Consider the following 27,719-nt stretch of genomic DNA (forward strand, 5'->3'; position numbering starts at 1 on the left):
ATGTGTGGGGGTGGTGTGTAACAGGTTTTGGGACCTTGCCTGTGCCCTGTCCAGTTCAGTACATGTGGGTTCCATGTCAGTTGGCACAGATGCAGAGTCCAGACATGGGAGTTAGTCTCACAAGTGTCATGCCTTACAGTGCGCATGTCCTATGTTGTGGCCTGTGACATGATGTGCATGAGTGTGCGATACGCATAGTGCAGGGATGGTGGCGTGTGTTGCAGTCATTCCCATTCAGGACCATGGAGCTGTGTTGCCACTACTGTCCCCTGGGTCATATTTTCCTAGGTGTCATGTGTGTCATCACAAAACGTGGACACTCTCAGTGTCTACAGCATAGGTTGTGCTCTGTGCCATTGTCCCCTGGCACCATGTATATTGACGTGAAATGTAGTACAAGTGTCCACTGTACAGCCTGACCTGATTTTCCTTGTTCATAGTCACAGTGGCCAGTGCCTGTGTGTCTTGTTACAATCATCTGATGATGACCATTTGTACATGATTATTTGGACAGGCGCACCTTGGGTATTTGGCGTCCAATCTTGCATTTATGCAGCCCCTGTGTATTTCACCCAGACTAAGAGATGTAAGTGCTTCCTGTGTCTCAACAAATTGTCTCATGTAGGGGGTGGTTGGTGCGGGCAAAGCCTACATGTCAAATCCCGATGTCTCCTTGCTAGGTCTGGCCAGTGTGTGATGTTTGTCTGGACATACACTCAAGGTGCAGTGAGCCAGTCATGTTTTCAGTATTACCAATGCAGCATGTGCCTCAAGTTCATGGATATGGTCCCTGCTCATCCCTATTTTCGGCAACGCTGTGTGGTGCAGATGCAGTGCTGGATTGTCCCCAGGGCCTGGCTCCTCTGTCAAAATCCATTTCATGTCATTTGCTATTGTGTCATGCTCTCCATAGTTTTTCAGTGGCATGGTGGGTCAACCAACTGTGTGTTGCATGCCCTACATATGTACCTTGTTTTGTAGATGTTACTCATCTTTCTTTTCAGGCTATGCACTGTAACCTATGTAGATTGGACTCATGTGACATATGTATACAGGTGTGTGATTAATTGCTGTCTCACCACCTTGCCCACAGCATCGTCGGGGGACACGGAGGGAGACATGAGCACAGACGGAGCGGAGGGACCGAGCACCAGTGCCAGCGTTGACATCGTGGCTGGCACATTGAGTGGTACAGAGGCGGAGGAGAGTGAGGCCGAGGACCTGTCCACTGGCACCACCGAATATGAAGCCGACGGGTCCGAGGATGATCTCTCCAAGTGGGCGGAGGCTGCACCACCAGCTGACAGTGGCACAACATCGCACCCCGCCCCCTCCATTGCAATCAGCCGCCTCCCACTTGCTCGTGTCCCTTCCCAACGTGCCCGGTCACCACATGTCTCCTTCCTGCCAGGCACCGCACCCCCTGCCCCTGTCTCCACTGCTGACGCCAATGCCGAGTCTGTGGACATCCAGCGGCAGTTGCAGATTGGTCAGGCTGCGATCCTTAATGTCCTCCATGGCCACAGCCAGGTCCTCAACAACATGGAGGCATACTTGGAGGGCATTCACTCATCGCAGGCTGACCAACGCAGCTTGCTGAGGTCGATAGACTCGACATTAACTGCAGCAGTGGGTCTCCTGCAGCGCTACGTCCAACCCCCTACCCCTGCCCCATCCACACCTCCCACTCCCATGCCTGTCCCACGTACACCCAGACGTCAGCATGCACCCACCATGACGGACACAGGCACCACACCAGCAGGGAAGGTCACCCGCACACCTCCTGGCATGCACACACAGGGTGAAGTAGGCACACCCACTGGGTCGGGGGGCAAACGTAAGACACGCAGCCAGAGTGGGAGTCCGCATTCCACCAAATCCACTCCCTCCAAATCCCCTCCCCTCAGCTCTCCTGGCCACATATCACACAAAGACTCCTTCATGGCCACTCTGTCCCTGAGCCCCACAGTGACACCACCCCGCAAGCGGTCAAGGGAGTCCCCGGTCAGGGTGGTTGAGTCCCCCACCCTGTCTACACCCTCCCCCAGTGGCGCTGCGACCCATCCCTCTGACCCCCCCCCCCCCTCCTTGGGGCCTGTGGTTCCTTCGGGTGCAGGGGATTCCCTGGAGGACCTTGCTAAGGTGTGCAGAGAGATCCTGGCCTCCGCCTTTGGCCCTGCCCCACCCCCTGTGGAGTCCTCCATCCCTGCACCCACGACGCCTACCCTTCGCCCTCCTGTCCCTGCGGTGCCTGGTTCTTCCCCCCCACATGATGCCCTCACCCCTGTGGAAGACGACGGAATCTAACTGTGCAGGCAAGCTAGGGGACACGCATCCCACTGTGTCCCCCATCCAGCTGTGACTTCTGGACTGCCCTATGGGCTTTGTAAATATTGAACTTCCTACAAACAAGATTTTTTGGTTCATGCTGAATGAAGCAATTAATTTTTTTCCCCTTGGAACACTACTGCTTTGCTGGTATTGGTGTTGGTGGGGCTGCTACATGGTTTTGGGTGGTGTTCATGTGTTGGGTGTGTGGGAAATTTTGTAGTGTGCTGGTCATAGGGGGGACCCTGGGATCTGTGTGCCATCACACGGTGTTAGCTAGGTTTCTCTGTTCATGTAAGCAGTTGCTGCATGGTGAAATTGTCCAAAGGTGTATTCCTTCCTCTGTGTACCCTGACATCTTCCCTGCAGGGTGTTCCCAATATTTAGCGCTGAGCTGTGTGTACATTAGCTGGGTGTGTGACGGACTCCTTCAACTTTGCACATGCATGCTGAGCAATGTCTCCACCTGCATCATTCGTGGCATCCTTGGTAGTCATTGTACTTGTGTATGTGGACTATTGACATGACTTCATGTGGACATGTTTTCTTTTCTGCGCTATGCATGCGTATACTCCCAGCCTCGCACACATGTGGTACATGTACTGCAGGGTCTTTGTGCACCTGACTGAAATTTGTGGGCATGGTATCTGTGGCTACTCCACCCTTTGCGTTCCATGGGCACTGCTGTGAGTGTTAGGCACCCACCCCTCCTGTGTCTGGGCACTGCTGGGAGGACTCTGCACACACCCCTCCTGTGTCTGGGCACTGCTGGGAGGACTCTGCACACACCCCTCCTGTGTCGGGGCACTGCTGGGAGAAATCTGCATCCACCCCTCCTGTGTCTGGGCACTGCTGGGAGTGTTAGGCACACACCCCTCCTGCGTCTGGGCACTGCTGGGATGACTCTGCACCCACCCCTCCTGTGTCTGGGCACTGCTGGGAGGAATCTGCACCCACCCCTCCTGTGTCTGGGCACTGCTGGGAGTGATAGGCACACACCCCTCCCGTGTCTGGGCACTGCTGGGAGGACTCTGCACACACCCCTCCTGTCTCTGGGCACTGCTGGGAGTGATAGGCACACACCCCTCCTGCGTCTGGGCACTGCTGGGAGGACTCTGCACCCACCCCTCCTGTGTCTGGGCACTGCTGGGAGGAATCTGCACCCACCCCTCCTCTGTCTGGGCACTGCTGGGAGTGATAGGCACACACGCCTCCTGTGTCTGGGCACTGCTGGGAGGACTCTGCACACACCCCTCCTGTGTCTGGGCACTGCTGGGAGGACTCTGCACACACCCCTCCTGTGTCTGGGCACTGCTGGGAGGACTCTGCACACACCCCTCCTGTGTCTGGGCACTGCTGGGAGGACTCTGCGCACACCCCTCCTATTTAACAATATGTACGCTTAGAACATACACGTGTGTGGGTTCGCTCCATGGGGGTACGGGTCGTACTTACACTGTTGGAGTGGAAGTACGCTCCATACGTACACGGGTGGGGTACGGGTCGTACTTACACGGTTGGGGTGGGGGTACGCTCCATGCATACGCAGGTGGGGGTACGGGTCGTACTTACACTGTTGGGGTGGGGGGTACGCTCCATACGTCCGCGGGTGAGGGTACGGGTCGTACTTACACTGTTGGGGTGGGGGTATGCTCCATACGTACGCGGGTGAGGGTACGGGTCGTATTTACACTGTTGGGGTGGGGGTACGCTCCATACGTCCGCGGGTGAGGGTACGGGTCGTACATACACGGTTGGGGTTGGGGTCCGCTCCATACATACGCGGGTGAGGGTACGGGTCGTACATACAGGGTTGGGGTGGGGGTACGGGTCGTACATACACGGTTGGGGTGGGGGTACGCTCCATGCATACGCGGGTGGGGGTACAGGTCGTACTTACACTGTTGGGGTGGGGGGTATGCTCCATACGTACGCGGGTGAGGGTACGGGTCGTACTTACACTGTTGGGGTGGGGGTACGCTCCATACGTACGCGGGTGAGGGTACGGGTCGTATTTACACTGTTGGGGTGGGGGTACGCTCCATACGTCCGCGGGTGAGGGTACGGGTCGTACATACACGGTTGGGGTGGGGGTACGCTCCATACATACGCGGGTGAGGGTACGGGTCGTACCTACAGGGTTGGGGTGGGGGTACGGGTCGTACATACACGGTTGGGGTGGGGGTACGCTCCATGCATACGCGGGTCGGGGTACGGGTCGTACATACACGGTCGGTTGGGGTGGGGGGTACGCTCCATGCATACGCGGGTGAGGGTACGGGTCATACTTACACTGTTGGGGTGGGGGGTACGCTCCATGCATACGGGGTGGGGGTACGGTCTGTATGGTCACTGTTGGCATGGGGGGTACGGTCCGTACGTACGCGGGTGAGGGTACGGGTCGTACTTACACTGTTGGGGTGGGGGGTATGCTCCATGCATACGGGGTGGGGGTACGGTCCGTACGTACACTGTTGGCATGGGGGGTACGCTCCATACGTACGCGGGTGAGGCTACGGGTCGTACTTACACTGTTGGGGTGGGGGGTACGCTCCATGCATACGGGGTGGGGGTACGGTCCGTACGTACACTGTTGGCATGGGGGGTACGCTCCATACGTACGCGGGTGAGGGTACGGGTCGTACTTACACTGTTGGGGTGGGGGGTACGCTCCATGCATACGGGGGGGTGGGGGTACGGTCTGTACATATCCGTACCCACACTGTGGAATGCTTGTGCAGGCCGTACCCAGGCCTTTGCCACGTGGGTACAGCCGTCCCACCATTGTTGGGGTGACGTAGGTGTGGGCGTGGTACGACTCGTACCCACGCTCTTAAGGCATGGGTACGGGACGTACCTGTATTGTTGTGTTGCCGGTTCGCGTCGTCAGGCACTTCCGTTGTGGCGGACGCTGGCTTTGCTGGACACGCCCCCACCCCCTCGTAGTGACCAGGGCCAGGGGGTCAGGTATGTCCAGGGCATGTGTGCTGTGTGACTTTGGTGGGGGTTTTGTGGCCTGCCCCTGGTCCTGCCCCCCCCCTTTCCCCCCTCCCTTAGTTGTTCTGACCTTCTGCGGCGTCTGCGTCCGAACCTGTAGAGGAGGTCGACTGCTATGAGGGCCGGGATGACACGTAGGTTCGGGTCCATGTCTGTCCGTCGCGTACAGGTACTCCTTGTTCGCGTCGTACTGATTTCCCGGCAGTTTTTGGCAGCCGGAAAATATTGTCCGTGCGGGATGACGTCAGTGCGAATCGTAATTCCTGGTTCGTGAATGGCAGGCTGCGTGCGTCCCGACGTCACGTCGGCGCTTTCCCGGATCGCATTTGTATGTTTATTTTCGTCGGTCGGGGTTTTGTACGATTCGTACGGATATTGAGTTTCCGTGCGAATCGTAATAACATGTTTGTATATTGTTACGACCGGGTACGCGTCGGACGGAGAATATGCTCCGTCCGACAGTTCGTACCCGGTTTTTACAGGATCGTAATCGGCACCTTAATAGTTTACTTTGTGCCCCACCATGAAGAACTTCTCTGCTGTCTCAATAAAGTGCTGGAGAAAGACAGTATACCTGAATAAAGAACAAAAAGATGTAGATAAGCACACAATCAGCAGGTCCTTGGTCCAAAATGGCACCCACAATACGTGAAGTTCAATCACCGCAACAACTTCAAGATTCATTGACTTACTTTCTTGCATTGTTAAAGGTCAAAAACAGCTGTATTCACACGTTTGCGCTGTTCCTAACACATAATACAATTATATTCCTAATGTGCACAATTTAATATAGTTTTCCTATACATATATTTGTTCACAGAAAAAGCACAGCCACCTATGACAACATTGAGGGCATTTCTGTTGCAGATACTTGATGTGGCTCCAGGACCTCATTAAGTCCACATCAGACCAATACATATCAGTCAAACATTTGTTTGAAGCCACAGTTGGAGAGTTATCTTCTCACACCAACCACTAGTAGTGGCATGTGTAAAAGCTATTTGTTTGACCTACACAAAAGATGGTCTTCATTGATGGCGTACATTGTTTTGACTGTGGCCCATACCGGCCCTTCTAACAGCATGATTAGACTAGACCGTAGCCTTTGAGAAGATCTTACACTTTTTCGAATATTCTGAACACAGACGGCCTGATTCACACAGCTAAACGTACACTGTTGTGTAAGTTTGCGATTGTTCACTATTCACAAAGTTATTTTACTAGTAGTATCTTTATGACTGCGGAGTCTCCGCACATAAAAAGATAGGAAAGTTCTATCTGTTCAAGTGCGGAGACTCTGCAGTCGTTAAGATACCTCTAATAAAATGTACTTTCTTTGTGAATTACAAACAATTGTAAACTTACACTGAAGTGTCAATTTACCTTTGTGAATCAGGCCCCTAGTTGACATACCCTAGGCACAACTTTAAGCTATAATTGGTACCCTATCCACTTTTAGGCGTCCTAGTTGTAGACCTTCCTAGATCCTACTTGATACTGTACTGAATATGTTTTTTGTGACTATGGTTTAGTTTCCATGAAATAATGTCCAGGGTTAACAGGGGATATCAACCCGGTTTGGTTTCTGACTAGCCCTTATACAATACATGAACTGTATTATGAATTGGAAGCACTTAAACTCTGCCTATACTTTCTATGTAATATACTTGGATTTCAAACATATTTATTTGTTATTTATTTTTGAGGATTTATATAATGCAAATGTGACCCAAATGGTATAAGAATGCTTCACATGTTATGTTATAGTGTGTTTATATAGCGCACGGCTACTCCAATGGAGTGTCCCGGCGCTTTCCACAAGCAGCTCAGTGTAACACAGCAAAACAAACAAACAGCAGAGCACAAGGCAACAGGGGAAAAAAAAAAACCTAAAGGTTAAAAAGCCAGGTCTTCAAGCTCTTTCTGAACTGCAGCAAATTAGCAGAGCTGCGTAGAGCCAACGGAAGCGAATTCCAAAGCTGGGGAGCCTTAAAGCTAAAAGAGCGCCCCCCAGTGCGCGCCCTCCTAACCCGCGGAACCACGGCCAGAAAGAGAGAATCTGACGGCAGTGAACGGGCTGGGCGGTAAAAAGACAACCTCCGTTGCAAATATCTTGCACCAGTGCCAAAGAGTGCTTTGTGCATCAGCGTCAAGGATTTAAACATAATCCGCTTCCGGATAGGCAGCCAGTGGAGCGTCTGCAGCAGCCCAGATACTCGCGCTTGCCTGTGAAGGCCAAAAATGGCACGAGCAGCAGAGTTCTGGGCCACCTGCAGGCGCTGAACCAGATAATCCGGGAGACCAAGGAAAAGGGCATTCGCATAATCCAGCCTGGATCCAATCAAAGCTTGCACAGTAATCCGCCTGTGCTCCACAGAAAGCAATGGTAAAAACTTGCGGAGCATCTTCAGAATGCCAAAACAGGAGCCAGCCAAACTAAGAACATGCGCTCTCAGCAAGAGTTTATTGTCCAGCTTAACTCCCAAGTTTTTGGCAACCAGCGATGACTGTGCAGGAGGACACATATCCGACGGCCACCAATCCTGCCACTCCGGGTCGGTGGCACAGCTGAAGAATAGGACCTCCGACTTACTGGAATTGGCCTTTAGACTATTCTGTTGGAGCCAGTCGAAGACCATCCCCAGGCACCCCCGAATACTCTCTCCATCAAATGCCTGATCTTTCCCGCATGTGAAGAGGAGTTGCGTGTCATCTGCGTAAGACACGATCTGGGCCCCATGAGCCTCCGCCAAGGCCGCCAGGGGAGACATGAAGATGTTAAACAACGTCGGGCTCAACACAGAACCCTGTGGAACTCCGACTCCCAATGGCGGCATCTCGGCGGCGCTCTGGGAAACCCAAATCGTCTGGCGGCGGCCCTCAAGAAAAGATGTAAACCATTTGAACACCGTCCCCCTGAGGCCGATGGCATGGAGCCTGGCGAGGAGCGCCACATGGGGGACGGTGTCAAAGGCCGCCGACAGGTCCAACATGACAAGCATGGCCTTACCTCCAGTATCCAGAGTCTCGCGAATAACCGCCGAGACCTCCAACAAAGCCGTTTCCGTACTCAAATTAGGGCAGAACCCGGATTGAGATGGGTGCAGTAGACTATTTGTTTCAAGAAAACCCGACAGGATGCCATGCACATGTTTCTCTGTAATCTTCGCCAGAGCCGGAAGAAGAGAAATAGGCCTGTAATTGGCCAGGACCTCAGTATCCAATAGTTACTAGTGCATGTAAACAGTTCACATCAGCACTGGGTCTAAGTTATATAACAACAGCAAAGCAAGTGCAATATTTCCCTCTCAGGTACTGCTGAGAGTCCTGCTTTTGAATATAAAAGTGACTTCTACGCGTTCATGCACAGTCCCAACTGACGACTGAGGTCGTCTAATATAGTAAGCAGGCACTGTAGCGCCTCCACAGGGTTTCGCAAGTACACAAGCATATCATCTGCGTTTAGGGATGCAAGGTGTTTCACTGCTCTCAACTCACTAGCTCAATCTGCCAGAGAGTGTCAGAGCTGGCAGGGCAATGGTTTGTCCGCCAAGGCGTAGAGCAGAGTGGACAGTGGACGCCCCTGCTACATGCCCCCTTCCAATTCCAATTCAGACGCTATGCATCCATGTGTTTTCTCCCTGGTGACAGGGTTAGTGTATAGTAGTTTAGCCATTTCAATACAACAGGCCACCGTTCATGGCCTACTTTACCTCAAACATGTAAAACCAGAACAAAGTGTCTTTGCGGTCCGTCTAAGGGCTCATTACTCCATTCTCTTCTTGATGCATCCCTGTAAATTTGTTTGTTCCTTCCTCCTGCAGAGCTCCTTCTTCTGTGCCACAGGCTGAATCCAGGTTTCCCGTGACTCATTACAACTCACATCTTGGAGAAGCTGGTACGCTCAGAGTAATGACCGCGCACTTGCTCCTCATTCAATATGCTGTGTGGTAGGAACAGAATTAGTCAGACTCTACCCTTGTCTGTTTTATGTGTTTACCTGCATTATCATCACTAGAAAATTCCTGTGTCTGCGGTCTGATTTACAGGTACTTCTTTGTGCTACTGACCAGTCCGGTTCTCCTCTACATCTGCTTAGAATCACCTCTGCAAATGCGACTCCCCATACTTGCCCAGATGATACTTTCTGTGTAGCCACTTAGAGCTAGCCAGATGTTTCACTGTTAAAGCTTGGAAATATCATCAAATTTAATTGTTGTTCCTTTTGGTTGACTGACAGATTACTAGCTCCAGTCCAAACTGGACTCTGGTGTAAATCCCTTGCAAGCCACGGCGCAGTAAATCAGTAAAATCAAAAAGTATTTGGAATTAGCTCACTAGGAACACATTTCTACTTATTAAAGTTAAAGAGATAAGCACTTCTTTCTGTCAACGAGCAATAGGCAGAATAAGTACTTCTCATAATTTAATGACCATATTATCTGCTCTGGAATCTGCTATTTTAGCTCCACCCAAAAAATATACAGGAGCTCTTTAAGTCCTTCCTTTCCAAGTGCAGATTACATATTTTGGCCAGTGCAATGCACTTTCACATAGATCAAGCAAAGATGGCGTTTATTCTGAATTAACTATCTAAAGATGCATTACAGTGGGCAATACCACTATCTAATAGGAACAGCTTTGTTGTTAAATAGATGTAAAGATTATATTCCATAGTTTTCAGCTATTTTAGGGCACTGTCAGACTATGCAGATGGAGGATACTGGAATTCAAGCCTGAAACAAGGCTCTACGGGTCATGGGCATTATATGTCGTTTTCAAGAACTTAATGCCGAGGTTGCCTGGAAAGATGAGACAGCCCTAGAAACCCTTTATCGAGGATCATGGTAAGAAATAAAGGATTCCCTGGCTATGGTAATTAATAGTCCCACACCCCTTTCTGCTTTCATTGATTTAACTGTACAAATTGAGCACAGATCCGTAATTGTAGAGTAGAACTGAGAAGATATGGCGTGGCTCCTAAAATTTCATGGTTTACATACCACTGCCAGAAAAGGGAAAGACTGACTTCAGAGCAGCAGAAACTATGGAGATTGGAAATGTGTAATGTCCTCTTAAGAGAATAAAAAGAGTGCAGAAGAAAAGAGATGGTTTGTTTATAGTGTGGTCAACGTGGTCATTATGTACTTAAGTGTCCCCTGATACATGGAAACAAACAAGACCAACCTTGAGGGCAAATCTAGGATTAGATTTGATGAATAATGTGAGAGTTGCCTGTGAAACAACACATTTGTATCTTCCTCTTCCCCCTACTCACCTTTGATGATCCTTTGCCAGTTATAGTACTAATGGACTGATGGAGCAAGCTGCATTTGTATGTACACCTCTTTTTAGAGAACCCTGAAAATTCTTTTAAAACAAAAGAACGAGTCTGAACCAGTTCTCAAAGCTAATGGTAAGTCCCTAATGTCAGGAGAAACTAATGTTTAAATTCCATGTTTGTCCATGACTACAGAAGAGGGACAGATGGAATCCCTTGTATTTGATAGATTCTCCCAGTTCTGCACTAATACTGAGTACTCCTTGCTTAAGAGTGTATAGCCCCCAAACAGGTTAGTATAAGGAAGTTGTACATCTTACAGCAAAGTGCTGTAGTCAAAGTAATTACATCTAGATCATAGAGAACTCAGTAAGTCCCTAATGTGTTGTTCCATGACGCCTTCTTCTGAGGACATACAGATATGGCTTACAAGAAATTCATAGGGTCTTTAATAAAAAAAAGAAGTAGATACATTACCATCACATCTTGTAATTATTGTCACATTGGCCTAAATCCTGGGCATTGATTCTACATGGAAAAGGCAAGCCCTGATGGTAAAAGAAAAATCTATATTGCTGAGGAAATTGCAGGAGGTGTTTATATGCCATTCATCATCTCCTTTTGAAACTCCTATTTTTTTCATTCTGAAACATGGTAGGGAATTCCGACTATGTGTGGATTTTAGGGAGGTATATGCTGTTATCATGAGGAATATGTATCCTTAACCATTATTCTCTGTTCTGTTAGACCATGTGCTAACAAACAAGCTGAGAGGGGCTAATTATTTAGTCCATATGAGGGAAGGTAATGAGTAGAAAGCTGTCTTTACTGTCCGACATGGGCATTTTGAATATTATTTCAGTTGACAGCAGAAAAAAAGGAGCCTTTGTAGCCTGGAAAGCTTCCTTCACTTCAGCTCATACCCTACAACATCTAAGCCTACCCTTCCTTTTATTTGTTAATCAGATGCTTCTTGCAATGTCCTTGCCATCCTCCAGTCCCAAAGAGAACAAACAAAGGGAATGTTAAATTTTGCGTCTTTCATTCATTCACCTTAACTTTGGCCCAGAAAATGTTTCACCATCTTTGATCATGAACTTAGTCCATTGTAGATGGTATTTTATACTGGAAACATTATTTAAAAAGGCGGCAGCATAAGATCATAGTTTTGACGGATCATAAAAATTTGGAATACATCAAGTGCAGGAAATATACTAATGCAAGACATGAAAGGTGGGGCTTTTTTCTCATAATTTGAATATGAGATCACATATAGACCTGCTCGAGGTCATGGAAAGACAGATGGCCTTTATAGGTAAAAGCAACCAGAGGATCAAATCATTCCAGGTAACCATTTAATATTAAATATGCATTCAGAGTGTATCAATGAAGCAAATACATTTGTACATGGGTAAGGAAACAATAATAACTGGTGAATCCGAAAAAAATGGATGGAACAGGATTCTTAAAGAAGTATCAAAAATCAATTGTTATATCAATAAGATTGATGGTACGTTCCGAACAGAGTTACAAAAATGTGTCATAAAATGAGGGCTGGAGCCACACCTGAATTAGAAAAATTGTTAATTTATTACAACGCATCAATTGGTGGTCCCATGTGTTAAAACAGTGTATGGTGTGTGCAAGACCTTAGGATCAAATTACTCTGGGCTTTATAGTGGAAATACCACTATTACAAGGTAACAATACCTGTTTGGTCATTGGACTAGCACATTTTGTGCTCTTATAAAATCTACCCATAGCCCTTAAATTTGCTCGTGTATGTTTGAAAGAGACTGTACATTAACACAGATTACCAAGAAGTATTGCTATTGACCAAGGAGCACAGTTTATTCCCCACTTTTGGATTCTTTGTTAACACTACTGGGCACAGTCAATCAGTTATCATCCTCACACAGATGGGTCGACTCAATTCTTCAATCCAACCCTTGAACAATTGGGTACACTGGATTCCGGTCACAAAATTTGCACGTAATATTTCATTATAAAGTCACTTGGGATATGCACATTTTTATTGTACTTTTGGCATTCATATACAAATGTGACCTTAAAACATTTTACCGCTCCAGAATTCCAGTGGTTAATGAAGGTGCATCAAAAGGCAGATCATGTATTGATTCAAGCAAAGCTTACTTAAAAATGTTGCGCTTTTAAATATAGGTCGGCTCCCATTTATTGGTTATCAGACTGTGTCGTTAGTATTAAAGATGTCTTTGATTCAATTCAAACAGGTTAAATTTACACCTACATTCTCAGGTCCCTTTTTCGTTCAACAGTTGATGGGGAAAAGGGCAGTGAAGCTTGAAGATTTACAGTGGTGCAAGATTCTAAGGGTAAAACCTGCAGCAGCAGCGAGAGCTTCCCCTGTACTGGTTGATGTATCCCCAGATTTCAAAGTTGAAGCTAACCTGGATGGTGAAATTAAAATATGTCATTCACATTATATGGTTAGATGGAAGGAGTATAATTTTCCAAGTACAGCTTGGGATCCTGCGAACTTTGTAAATGCCCCTAGATTGATTAAGACATTTCAATGACTCTCCTCAGAAACCAACTACTGTCAGCTGGGTTGGATGTGTAGAGGGGGATACTGTCAGGATTTCTCTACTGCACAGCAATCCTAAGTCAGGTTGGAACAGTCAGAAGGTCTCTGGGATGCCCACTATCCTGTGTTCTCAAGCTGATGCTAGTAGAAGGATAAAGCTTGGTGCCTGTGGTGCACCATATTGGAGCATGGACGCTTAAGAGATACTTTGGGGTGAGCATAAGTAGATGAAGCAGGTGGTACAAGACGCCCAGCAGTGTTAGCTTGTTGTCTACAATGCTTAATTCGAGCCGAATTTTCCGGTGCTTGACACCGGCAGTTAATTGTCAAAAACTGCACTTATGGCAGTCTGACATTTATTGGCGCTGTTTGTCTAAATTAGAGGTGGATACAAGAACAGCTGTCTATTATTTCAATATGCACATTTGAAATGGCTAATGCCTGCAGCCCAAGCCATTCTTATAGCTTTTGGGGCCTGGAATAGTCTGACTTCCCACACTTGTGGGATGTGATGGTAGGTGTGTTGGATCTGTAATTGACAGCAGCGGCATGGATAATGGGTGTTGCAATCTGCAATAGCCTCCTGACTAAGGCCCTCACACATACGTATATATATATATATTTATATATATATATATATTCACTTAAAAAACCATAGGTTTCACACACGTTATAGTTAGGAATTAGCATTTAAAAAACCTTGCAAATTCACTTAAAAAACCATAGGTTTCACGCATGTTATAGTTAGGTGGACATTTCACTCGTAAAAAACCAATGAAATTCCCCCGTTATAGTTAGTTGAGATAACTATAACTCGCGCGCCCGCAATCCTCTGCTCATGACGTCACATATTACATCACTCATGACATGGTCAGTGGCATCACTCATGACATCATCTTTGTGATAGAGTGGCGGTCGCGCGAGTTATAGTTATCTCAACTAACTATAACGGGGGAATTTCATTGGTTTTTTACGACTGAAATGTCCACCTAACTATAACATGTGTGAAACCTATGGTTTTTTTAAGTGAATTTGCAAGGTTTTTTAAATGCTAATTCCTAACTATAACGTGTGTGAAACCTATGGTTTTATAAGTGAATTTGTACGTTTTTTTAAATGCTAAGTTATGTATGTATTATTATATTTATCGCACCCTGCGATTTAAAAAAAAAAAAAAAAATGTTTTTTTCACCCTTCGGGGTCCTTCAGGGACCCTCTGACAAAGGCTAGGGGGTCAGGAACTCTCTACCCTGCCCCCTTTTCACGTTCGCCACCTCTCTTTTTCACTGTCGCACCCAAAACAAACAAAATGGCGGACGACACTTCCTGATTTCGACCGATTTGAACGTTGGGGAAAGCGCGTTTTGGGACCCCCCTTTTTTCTCAGCCCCCGCTTGACGAATCACCCCGAGACTTTCAGGGTAGGAGCTGAGCGGAGCACCCCATTAGTTTTGAAAATTTCGCGAGGATTCGTCAACCGGCGCCAAAGTTATTCAAAATAGAATTTTCAGATTTCCTATGGAAACACGGTCCTAACTATAACTATCTACTGGCGACTGCCAGTAGATGATATATATATATATATCTATAGCTATTGCTTGATGTGATTGGCATTGTTTAGTGAAAATTAACTGACAATGTAAATGTTACGGAAACTTCTATGTCCATGATTTGTTCCCGCCTGCACATGTGACTCACTCCAAGCATATTTAAATGGTGAATCCGTTGTATTGCGCATCATGTGACCAAGGCCTGTGACGGGCTGAAACGCGTAATGGCAGCGGTGGTGTCTACTATATTTAATAAATAATTAATTTTCACCGCACCTTGGGTTTGCTTCGGTTTCTTGAAGGAGAGATCTTCAGTTCACGAAACGGAGTTTTGTTGTATGCAGTGCCGGAGGAGCTTTACCGGCATCAGCAAACCCCTCCTCCACGAAGGGCCGAGTGGGAAAAGAGCTCATTTCCGGGTTCCGGAAACAACCGCAAAGGATTCCGTTTGGAAGACGCCCGAGGCCCCCGAGCAGCAAGAGAAATCCTTATCGCAACAAAGGGAGACGAGAAACCAGGTCGGAGGACCAGTTGACGTTGAAACCCCAGGCGAGTAAAAGGCATTGCATAGACTCGGCGGAGGAGTTGCCACATTGATTGCGTACGGGAGCGCCCGAGGTAATCTAGAGTGGTAGCGGGAATAAGTAATTTTGACACCATGTTTGCCGATGCGCTACGAGGCAGGGAAGCGGCAGCATGCACAATGTTCGATGATTCTCCCAATAAAGAAACTGATTCACCAGCAAACTCTGGTGTAATTAGGGAGGAATGTAACAACTTAAAAGAACATTTCAGGAAGTTGGAGAAAATAAGGCGCGCCGAACAGGCGAAATGGTGGGAGCACAAGTCACTATCTCGTTACTTGGAGGTTGGAAGAATCCCAAGGGGGTTAAGAATCATGCTGGCCCCAAGTTATGAAAAACCTGACCCCGCAATGTTAACGGAATGGGCCACTGTTAATTTGGACTCTTCCAGACGGTTAGTGGAAGTCCTGGTTAAATATGCTATAAGTGACCAAGCTGCCTTACAAAAAGAAATAGAGGACATGGAAAAAATTATTGCGGAAGCTGAGGATACACCCGAAAAAATCAAATATAGGGATGAAATGATAGCACGCCTGCGCAGGGATGAAGACGTGATAAAGAAACGCAAAACCTTTAAGTTCCAAAGGGACAAAGCTGATTATGAGCAGGGGCGTGTATTTACTTTTGCCAAGAAATATGATGCAGTCAAAGCAGGAGTATTGGCAAAGGGTCCCAGAATCCAACCGCGAGCGGATGAGGAACTAGCATCTTCGTCAACAACGGACCTCAGCTCAGTGGTTGACAGTGAGTCTGAAAATGAACAACACAAATCAAATTCTGGATTGGGGTTTCAAAGAGCGTCGCTTGCTCAAGAAATCAGTTGCATGCGACAGGATCGGAAGCAAACCCTGAGACCCCAAACCCCAGCAGCTCAAACTACGCAAGTGGTAGACGCAGGAAAAACAAAAAGCGCAGGGCGAGGCGCCGGCAAAACCACAAACGCAAACGATGGCTACAGCAAGAAACCAAACAGAGGATGGAGACGGAAATAATCAATTCCGATCAGGCATCGAGCAAGACTGTGGTTAATTTAACTGATATCATCCTGTCTAAGGAGGAGACTAATATCCTTGCATTAGGATTAACATACAGTCCTAAAATGGATTTTAAATACGCAGAGACAAGGATAGATATCTATAAATTTGTACGCAAACTCAAGTTGCGCAAATTCTTTGCCCTTCAAGGCTCTAGAAGTACACCAGAGGCACACCTTCATGATATGGTAGTTGAAGAGGATGTGCATAGTGACCTTGTCTCTGGCGATGTGGATTTACTTAGGGACCTACAACAGCTCCAGTATGAGCAAACAGGAGCTTTGGAACATGTAAGCTGTACACCACCAAATCAATCAGCAAAAAAGACTCCTTTCAAACCTAAATCCACCTTCTACCCCCTTATGTTGAAGGATAATTTTGATTCATTTAGTGAGAAGGTAGCAGTTGACCTAAAGAATCTGTACTCTTCAACGACAAGGGCACCCAAGAAATACAACAAACAGGATAACCAGTATGTCCAGCTCATGCAAAAACTAAAAATGAATGACAACATCATAGTGCGGCAATCGGATAAAGGGGGAAATGTGGTGCTTTGGCCCAGGAACCAGTACATGGAAGAAGCCTTTATCCATCTCAACAATCGTAACTGCTACAAATTGAGCACGCCCCTATTGATGAACGCAGCACGACAGGATTGCTACAACAAGTTGTTAGCCTGGAAATCTGCTGGTTTAATTTCTATGGATGAATTTAAATTCCTCAAGGTAGACCATCCTGTCTCACCGGTTATCTATTTCATACCGAAAATCCACAAAAGGAAGGACAAGCCTCCTGGTAGGCCAATCATCTCAGCCAGGGGCAGTTTGTTGGAAAATATTTCCAAATATGTGGATTATTTTCTTCAGGAGCACATGAAAGGTCTTCCATCTTATATACAAGACACTGGGGACTTTTTGAGGAAATTGATCGAAGTCCCATGGAATTCTGAGATGATGCTTATCTCCATGGACGTTACATCCCTCTATACAAGCATTCATAACATGGATGGGGTCAGGGCTTGTGAATATTATCTTAATCGAAGACCTATGGGAATGTATTCCCACAACAAAATGTTGCTTGCCATGATAGCCATGTGTTTGGAGAACAATTTCTTTTTGTTTCAGCATCAGGTATACCAGCAGACGCGTGGTGTGGCCATGGGGGCATGTTTTTCTCCCAGTTACGCATGTTTGCACATGGGTTACTGGGAGGAGATGGTCCTCATGGCCGGACACCGCGCTGTCATAGAATCAAATATCATTTGCTGGTATAGATTTATTGATGACTTGTTTTTGATATGGCGGGGGGATGAATTCAGTGCCAAACAATTTCTTGAAGCAATCAACAGCAATGATTTAAACCTGCAGTTTACTTATCAAATGAGCAAGAGATCGGTCTTTTTCCTTGATGTAGAAATATATTTGTTTGTAATAACCAACTACAGACTAGACTACACAGGAAAGACACTGCGGGCAACACGGTGCTACATGCACTTAGTCACCATCCACAACATCTGATCAACAGCATTCCCTTTGGGGAGATGCTTAGGATGCGTCGAATTTGCAGCACAGAAGACGATTTCTTCACAGCTCAAAATGATTGCAGGGAACGCTTCAGGGAGAGAGGGTATGCAGAATCCATACTCTCCAAGGCTGTGTTAAAAGTTAACAACATCACAAGAGCTATGGCACTGACACCCAAAACAGCCCCAACAAAGAACCTAACAGTCATCAGTACTGAGGATACACGAATCATTTTGACCTTTAGTACACAGCATAAAGCGGTACGTAAAGTTATTAATAACCATTGGTCATTGGTTCGGGCTGATCCAGTATTGGGCAATTCAATTTCTAGGAAACCTAAGATAGCTTTTCGAAAAGCACGCTCAATGAGCAATGTGCTCGTGAGCAGCAGCCCGGAATTGACCCAATCCAAATCATGGTTAGCGGCTAGAAAAGGGTTTTATCGCTGCAATGTATGTAAAGCATGTAGATATGGAGTCAACACAAAGAAATATTCAACCCCATTCCTTCCTGAACCAATTCCAATCTCCAAATACCTTAACTGCAAAACAGATTTTGCAGTGTATGTGCTGGAGTGCTCCTGTGGCCTGCGTTATGTTGGCAGCACCAAGCTGCAGGTTCACAAGCGGGTACTCCAGCATATGCGGGCAATAACTAACAAGGACTTGACCTACCCGGTGGCACGTCATTTTAAGGAGCACCATGCCAGTAAGTTGGAGGCTTTCAACTACTGGGTGGTAGACTCAATCCCTATTCTAAGAAGGGGTGGGAACCGGGAGGTCCTGTTAAGGAGATTGGAAACCAAATATATTTTAGAGTTGGACAGTAAGAACCCCAGAGGATTGAATGCAAGTGAGGATTTTTATACTCACTTGTAATTTGGAGATCCATATTCTTTTGGGAAAAACAGGATGTTATTTTAATCAACTCTAAAGTATGCTGCTATGTCCCTGTCTCGTCAAAGTTTATAAATTTTTTAAGTGAGAAATATTCATTTTTACACTCTTTTGCACAATGGGTTCATACTATTTTAGAGATAATATTTATGGGGAAAAATGTTTTACAAATTTGGCATATTGTATATTTATTTGTTATCAGGTGTCACGGACGTGGATCTGTACAGTAGATGTATATACTTGCACGAATTTGCACTAATTTGCACAGTCACTTTATTGTAACAGGTGGTTTCATGGCGGGGCCCACTTGGGCCGCATTAAGGAAACAACATTGTTGAAAACATGCCATTTGGGTGTTTTTAAATTATTTAAATTGTAATTATTTATGGTTTTAATGAAGTAATCAGCAATTAGCGGATCTGTGACAAAATGCAGTATTTTTATTGTAAAAACGATGTATTTTACAGCTATTGCTTGATGTGATTGGCATTGTTTAGTGAAAATTAACTGACAATGTAAATGTTACGGAAACTTCTATGTCCATGATTTGTTCCCGCCTGCACATGTGACTCACTCCAAGCATATTTAAATGGTGAATCCGTTGTATTGCGCATCATGTGACCAAGGCCTGTGACGGGCTGAAACGCGTAATGGCAGCGGTGGTGTCTACTATATTTAATAAATAATTAATTTTCACCGCACCTTGGGTTTGCTTCGGTTTCTTGAAGGATAGATCTTCAGTTCACGAAACGGAGTTTTGTTATATATATATATATATATATTTTTTTTTTTACAAACTAAGCACTGTCTTTTGTGTCTTGGTGTCATTAAACGCTCACACCCGACTTGCATCTGACACTGGGCTCATTGCTGTGTTCTCTTTATGGTGTCGCTGTAACGTTTGTTTCTTCCTCCTTAGGAAATGCTCTTCCTTCTTCATGCTGTGGGAAGGATCCATGTTAGCTTGTGGCGCATTGCATCTTAGAGAAGCTGGTAGGGTCAGAGCAAGTGTCACCACTTGCTCCACATTCTGATGTCTTTGTGAGATATGGACGGAATTAGTAGTAGTAGTAGATGATTACGTGCATTATCCCCCCTAGATCATTCCTGTGTTCTTTGTCTAACTGCCAGTGACTTCCTGGTTCCATACAGAACCACCGCTCTGCAATTCCCTCTCCCACTCCCGTTCTTGCCCAGAATATACTTTCTGTGCAGCCATTTAGAGCTTCACAATAGTTTAGTCGTGGAAGCTTGGGAATGTCATTCAGTTATGATTCAGGAGTAGCACAGATGAGTAGTCTTTTTGCAGCTGGTCCAGGTTTACAGGCGGTTTCTTCTCCTTTTACCTCCATGAAGATGATTCATCTAGTGTGAATAGCTGGTCATCATCATCATCCTACCCGTGTTAAATTAGTGATTCATTCTCCCATTTTGTATCTTTTGCACATTTCATGTTGTGCTTTTGCTCCTCATTCCTGCTGCCACCAATTTGTCTGTTTTTATGCCCCAGTCTTTAGATCAATTTCCCCTAAATCTAGTGCAAGGCGGGGCGCCAGAGGGTGGACCCTCAAGATAGCTTCAATGCCCATCAAAAACTACACTGACGAACAGTCAGTGATATCTTTGTTCCTGTGATTTTGGCTAGTTACACTGCCCCGGGTGGGAGCAGATGATCCTCTTTGAAGGGATCACAGCCGACTACCGTGTGCCTCCATCCCTACCAGCTCCCTGACGCAGACTCAATATGGAGTAACTGGGACCAAAAAGGTATATCGCGCGGTCACCACCTGCACATCCTGAATTGAAGCCTGCCCATTCAAACAAGCTGTGTTTTATTTCTATTGAGCGAGTAACCCGAAAACGTGCCAAATTTGGCGGACTCTTCCTCAACTGCACGTAAAGCCGAGTTGGGATTTCAGGTTACAACTGCAATGTCATCTGCGTAAGCTAGGATTTTTGTCTCCCATCCATGTTGCCGCAAAGGTACTATGGCTGCATTTTATTCAAGCTTACGAATAAAAGGGTTGATGTATAGCGTGAAGAGCAAAAGGGAACAAGGGCACCCCTACCTTGTGCCTCTTTCAGTGTAGATTGGTCCTGATTGACCTCCCCATTATCTTCAGCCGGGCTACTGGTCTATAATGTATTGCCTGCACAGCTTTAATATACCACGTGCCATTTCCGAATGAGCCCATACCTTTCCAAAGATTATCCCAGGCAGCCCTGTTGAATGCTTTTTCTCCATCCACCTGGGCAACCGCCATGGGTTCGGCCAATAGGGCAGTTGCATCAAAAAGCGTGAACACTCTATGAATATGGTTTGTGGTGCCCCTCCAGGGGATACAGCCATGCTGTTTGGTGGAGACCTCGATAATACGGCCCAGGCGTATCGCTAGGATTTGGAGTATAACTTAGCATCATTATTTGATTAAGTAGTTGGACAAAATGATCTAGAATTGTGTGAAGCTTTCCCTTTCTTTAAAAAGACTATGAAGTTAGCCACGGATTATGATTTGGGGGCTCTATGTCCTTTCTGCACCTGAAGGAAGAACTCCATCAGATCTATGCACAGCCCAATCAAAAAAACCTTATAAAATTCCAATGGAATCTGATACGTCTCCATGGCCTTACCAGAAGGGAGGTCTTTAAATTTAGTCTGAATTTCATTGAGAAAGACACACACACACACAGAGTTACCATCTTCCTAGCTAATTCTCTCAAAGGGCACTAGATCCATATACTGTTTTATTTTTTCCTCCCCTGATGGTCCCCGAGCCCGGTATAGTCTTTCGTTGTACTCACGAAAAGACTCACAAATGTCCTCAGGTCCGAGACTAGATTGTCCAGACTATTCCTGATTTCGGCAATATAACCTGCTGCCACCTTCTTCCGCGTTCGAACCACTAGAACGTACCCCACACACTGTTAAACGCATAACATTCCTGTCTTGTAGCCAGAAATGTTTCCCCCCATCTTTTTAGCTGTGATATCATTAAGCTCGGAGTTTATCATTGCTAACTGTTGCTGGACGATTGATGGGTCAGTCCCATTAGAAATTGCAGAGATAAGATGGGCTTCCGCCATACTGAGTTTTTGGTATAGTTCCTTAAGAAGCCATTGAGTGCGCTCTGGCTATTCAGGCTGAAACTAAGGGTTTCCACCCCCTGACCCCTGCTTTTGAAAGCATCCCAACCCCCCCCCCCCCAATTGGGGCCCTCCCTCTGTTTGCATTTAAAAACTCAGGAACCCAAGTGTTCATATGTGTAATGTAGTCAGGGTCAGCTAAAAGACCTCTCTTGAAGGACCAACTCTGGGTGGTTCCTGTTCTCCCGGCTAAGGAGAGTTCAATTACCAAAGGGTTATGATCAGAAATAACACACCAGAATAATTCTATTTGGCACCCCTTGAGTAACTTTGAGTCAAAAGGAAAAAAAATCAAGCTGGGCAGAAGAGCCATGGGGGACTGACTAATAGGTGTTCCCAGGATCTGGTGCCTTTAACTTAATCCAGGCAGTCACTAGGCCCAGCTCTCGTTCTAGGCTCCGCAGCTCTCTGAACACCCTTGGTTTGCGACCTGAGTAATCGCCAGTTTTATCATAAGGAGAGCTCCCGGATCCATTAATATTGAGATCCCCACATACTACACAAGGAGTGGGCCACGAGGCAATCTCAACTGACAGCACCTAAGGTAGCCAGATCATCCAAGAGTGGGCCATATCTCAAGCACAAAGTGAAGCATCCTGTATTATAACAGTACTCTGTAATTGTCTATCTGCCGTATTTATCTGCAGAGCTACACTTAAAAACATATATCTTACTCGGTGCAAGTATAGCAACACCTCTGTGTGAGAAGGTGGGTTGGTATATGCTGTCCATTAATTAAAGTGGGCTCCTTGTACTAGTCCACACGACCCTTATGATGTATGAGGTCAAAGATAACCTTATTGAAAGCTATCCTAGCGGTAGCTATGGAGAGCAGCCTTCAGGCTTAATCTTGAAGGAATCTAAAGCAGCTTGTTTTACCAGAATATCACCTCCTAAATGAGTAAATGAAAGGAGAACCACACAGTGTTTATATAGAAATATGTATTTATTAATATAACACTCTGAATCAATAGAACATTCGTAAATAGCACAATACACAGCGGGCTCCAGGGGGAGACTGAACCATATACTCAACAAATGGTATAACAACAACGACTTAACTAGACACAGTGCCTAGAGCACGTAAAATCGCTGGGACCCCAAGGACCCACCCAGAGGAGTGACACAGGGAGCCCACGGAGGATGGGTGCAGTGAGGAAACACAGACGCGTACTCCGTACAACTCTATGGGAAAGTCGCGGTTGGAAAATTATCAGTTAAGGACACTTCTAAGAGGACTTCGAGCAAACCATTTGCAACTTAGTCGTTTTCAGTGGAGAGCTGCAAAGAAGTACTGCTACCAGGAAGGCGAAGTGTGTCCGGGGGAATCCAAGCCAGGATTCAAGGTGAGAGGAACCTGAAAGCAGAGGGGACAGAGTTTGTGTCACTTCAGGTGACCAGGGGCTTGGTAGTCGAATGCCCACCGATGTCGGGTGCTTTAGGTGAGAAGGGTTGCTTGACTCTGCAGCCACGGGGACCAGGAGACGTCTAAGGTGACCAGAATCCGGAGGTGAGCTGTCCCACGAAGGATGTTGAGAGCTCACAGGTCGATGTCCGGCTGGAGCACCAACAAACCTTGGCAACTGCAACCCATGCGGTCAGAGAAAACAGGTTACGGTGTGGCCCAGCAAGGTCCAGGGGACTCTCCAAGCAATGAGGAGTGAGGGCACATCTGGAGCAACCAGGTAAGCCCAAGAATTAACAAGGTGACCCTCGCCAGGACCAACAGGCCAACGGACCAGGGATCACGAGGAGACCTCAAGCAAGTCTGCAAAGTACCAGCCCACAGGTCACTCGGAGTGTGGAGGCTGGAAACCTTCGGTGCAAATACTGCTCGGGGTCGAGACTACACAGAGTCCAAAGCACAGGCTCAGAAATCTTCCCTAAGCATATGCAACTGCAAATGTACACGGTGCACAGGGTTTCAGGTTGCACGGTCCCCATGAGGGATACTGATCTCAGAATCGCTGAGAGGGCAGAGCAACCTATGGGACCTTCGGAAACCCAACTCCTGTGTTGCTGAAATCTTCGGAATCCTAAGGAGCTTGGGAGAAGCAAATCAGGTAGATGCGTTTAGGTGCCTGCTTTTGCAAGGGAGTAACTTCTTTGCTCCAAGAGAGATTCTTCAATCGTCCAGCGTCGTGCAGGCAGTCGAATTACTTGGGTTCTTCTTAGAAGAATCTTGTCCAGGTAAAATCTAAAGTCCTGTAGTCAGGTAACCCACTTTATACCAATGGGAAGGGGTTGAAAAGATTCTGTTTACCCTCCTAGGGAAGGGGCAGGAGAGAGGGGTGGCTACACCCATGTCCTTTGTCCAGTTTCGAGCCAGAGCAGGAGCCAATGGCTTCCAGAACTGGTTTGTGCGTGGACTATACACAGGGACACCAAATGTGCCCCCAGTGCAGACTTTCTGGCACTCAGAGAGCGCACCCACGCAGCCCCAATACATTAAATCTTGTCTGGGAGGTGGTTACACCTCCCTGTGACAGGATGCCTATTGTCATGCCTTCCTCTGCGTGAGCTTGGCTCAGCAGCAGGAGGGCAGACCCGTGTCTGTGGCTGGCAGTGGTGCAGATCAGGGCATACAAATTCTCCCTACTTCCACGGATAGAGTAATTTCACAGATACACGCACATGCACTCATCATACACTTGGGCCCATTTCACTAACATACGCTCAATTACTCTATCAGCACTGAACCTGCGGAGAGAAAACTCCTAAACACCCTGTATCTACAACAGTGTGGTCAATAGGATCAATTTGATTCTGTCCTGAGTCATGATATAAACAACAATAATCAAAATAGAGTACTCAATAAACAACAAGAAATAACCACCAACACTGTATTTAAAATAATGGTACTTTATCTAAAATTAGTTCAAAGAAATTCAATCAAAGCAAATCATTATTCTCATAATTACCTATTCTAGCTAAATGTCATGAATGGGTCAGGACAGGTCTCTCAGTAGAAGTCTCCCGAGTCGCCGTCCTCACAGCATCGATCCTCACCAACGCAAGTTTGGGAAGAAGTGGCCTTAGACCCTCTCTAGTCTAACAATATTTATAGCAAATCTTACAAATTAAAGCAACATAAAATGTTCTGAATATCCGTTGAACCGCTGAGCAGAGCGAGCAGGAAAGGATGTAGCATCGCTACATTTGGAAAATCTCCGCTCAGAAAAATCACAAAAATAAAAAGACGGAAGAAGGAAACTCAAGTTTTGCAAATGTTACTTTCACGCACACATTTCCTCGGAACCACCACTGTAATCACAAAGTTCATTGTGGCTCTCTTGTCCTCCAAGGTTATCTGGACACTTGCCCAGAGTCACTGTCATCACGGAAACTTTCAAAACTCCAGCAGAAGCCATAGTCAGGTGACTTTCAACAAGGCCTCTCGTCATCTCATTTTCACTCGAGCACAGGCTGTAAACGGCAGCCATTTTATCACAGGCCAAAACGGACCATCTTAATTAAAAGAGACAAAAACAACGTTACCACAGCATAGTGATTGAACAGTGTTAACCCCACTAATACCCTTATGTGTATGTAATTATCTAGCCTTTTGCAACACAGTAAAGCATTAATACACGTTATTTCAAAAGCGTTTTGTGCTTTAAAACAAACAGCACTTAGCAACATTCATTTAATTAAACCTGCACATTATTACTAAGCAACATAAATGCATTCCCACGTGTAATTTCTCTTGTTAATCGTGTTGGTTAATCAGAATTTTCACACAAAAACAAATAATTAATGGTTACAAATTAGTATTTTAATTATCGACATATAGACAAAACTGGAGCTTAAAAACCCAATACATTTTCAACAGAAAACTCTGCTCCAGTAGCAGCATCCATTTTGTGCTGCCCAGGTCGAGAAAGCTGGTACCGGGTAGACCGGTGGCCCACATATGTCCCTTTAGAAGGGTGGAATCATACCTCCCACACCAGTTACTGGTGTGGAGGTATAACTCCAAGGTGTTTGAAACCAAACCTGTCATGTTTCTAAGCAACTGTTTTAAAGTAGCATTTACTGTGAGGTTATAATGCACTTAACATATATGTCTGGCTGCCTCACAGACAACCCCAGAGAATGGTCTCCAAAGGCTGCAGAGGGGCTCTGCTCATGCAGGGGCACCCTCTCACTTAAAACCCAGCACCCTGCCTTCAGGATTGATAAGGCCTGTCATAGGGGTGACTGATAGGTATTTAAGTGTAGTGATCTAGAGAGATATAGTGAACCTATATCTCAGTAAGTGGTGCAAGCACCATCTTACACAGTCTGCAGTAGCAGGCCAGTCGTGTCAATATGGATGGCCTCTCGGGTAGCATAATACATGCTGCAGCACATGGGAGACCCCTGAAGGTTACCTATGACCTGGGTACATGGTGTGCCATATACTAGGGACTGATAAGGGTACCCCAGTATCCAATCTGGAGTGTACCTAAAGTACATGCAGTGCAATTAAAGGGAGAAAACAGATAGACTGGGGGTCCCGGATAGCAGGGTCCCAGTCAGACTAGGCCAAAAACAGTGTGACATCAGCAAAAAGTGGGGGTAACCATAAGAAACAGAAACTCCTTTCCTACACAACCCCTCCCCCCCCCAAAAAAAACGTAAGGACATTAAACTAACCTTGACCAGTTGAGTCTTCATGTTCTAAGTGGAAATATCTGGAGAGTCCATCTGCATTGGCATGGTTACTCCCAGGTCCATGTTCCTCTGTATAGTCCATCCCCTGTAGGGAAATGGACCACCTCAAAAGTTTGGGGTTTTCACCCTTCATCTGTTTTAGTCATACGAGGGGTTTATGGTCGGTCTGAACAATGAAGTGAGTGCCAAACAAGTATGGCCTCAACATCTACAGAGCCCAAACCACAGCAAAAGCTTCCCTCTCAATAGCTGACCAATGTTTCTCTCTGGGGGTCAGCCTTCTGTTAATAAAAGCTACTGGCTGATCCAGACCCTCTTCATTCAGTTGTGATAAAACAGCCCCTACTTCCAACTCAGATGCATCAGGTTGAACAATGAATTGTTTGGAATAGTCATGACTTTGCAGAATGGGAGCAGTGCACATGGCCTGCTTCGGATCATCAAATACCTTTTGACAGCTAACTGTCCACTGAACTTTCTTAGGCATTCTTTTTGAAGTTAGATCATTCAAAGGGGTCACTATGGAGCCATAACCTGTGACAAGCCTCCCGTAGTACCCAGTAAGGCCCAAGAAAGCTCTGACCTGAATCTGGGTGGTTGGAGCAACCCAATCCATGATGGTTTGGATTTTGCTCTGCAATGGTTGAACCTGTCCTCCAACTACAAGGTGGCCTACGTATACAACCTTACTCTGCCCTTGCTGGCACTTGGTGGCCTTTTATAGTGAGGCCTGCCTTCTGCAGGGCCTCCAAAACATTTCTCAGGTGGACCAGGTGATCTTCCCAGGTGGAGCTAAAGACAGCAATATCATCTGGATAAGCTGCACTATAGGCTTCCAGACCTGTGAGAACTTTATTCACCAACCTTTGAAATGTGGCAGGTGCATTCTTCAAGCCAAAGTGCATCACCACAAATTGGTAGTGCCCACTAGGGGTTGAAAATGCTGTTCTTGGGTTTTCATCCTCAGCTAATCTGATTTGCCAGTAACCAGCTGTCGGGTCAAATGTACTTAAGAACTTGGCTGAGGCCAAAGTATCAATTAGTTCATCTGCCCTTGGAATTGGATGAGCATCAGTCCTAGTGACTGCATTGAGTCCCCAGTAGTCAACACATAACCTCATCTCTCTCTTACCACCCTGGGTGTGAGGTTTTGGTACTAA

General features: G+C 46.3%; 1 pseudogene across 1 annotated transcript in view; it reads right to left on the reverse strand.

Moving 5' to 3' along the window:
• The window catches only part of LOC146868831 (histo-blood group ABO system transferase-like), a 791,676-nt pseudogene that overhangs the window by 12,314 nt on the left and 751,643 nt on the right, over nt 1-27,719 (reverse strand). The window contains exon 7 of the transcript XR_014965088.1: nt 5,828-5,899. The product of XR_014965088.1 is annotated as a histo-blood group ABO system transferase-like (transcript). The remainder of the gene's footprint in view (nt 1-5,827; nt 5,900-27,719) is intronic.

This window comes from Triturus cristatus, chromosome 1_2 (genome assembly GCF_964204655.1).
Source record: "Triturus cristatus chromosome 1_2, aTriCri1.1, whole genome shotgun sequence".
Classification (NCBI taxonomy): Eukaryota; Metazoa; Chordata; class Amphibia; order Caudata; family Salamandridae; genus Triturus; species Triturus cristatus.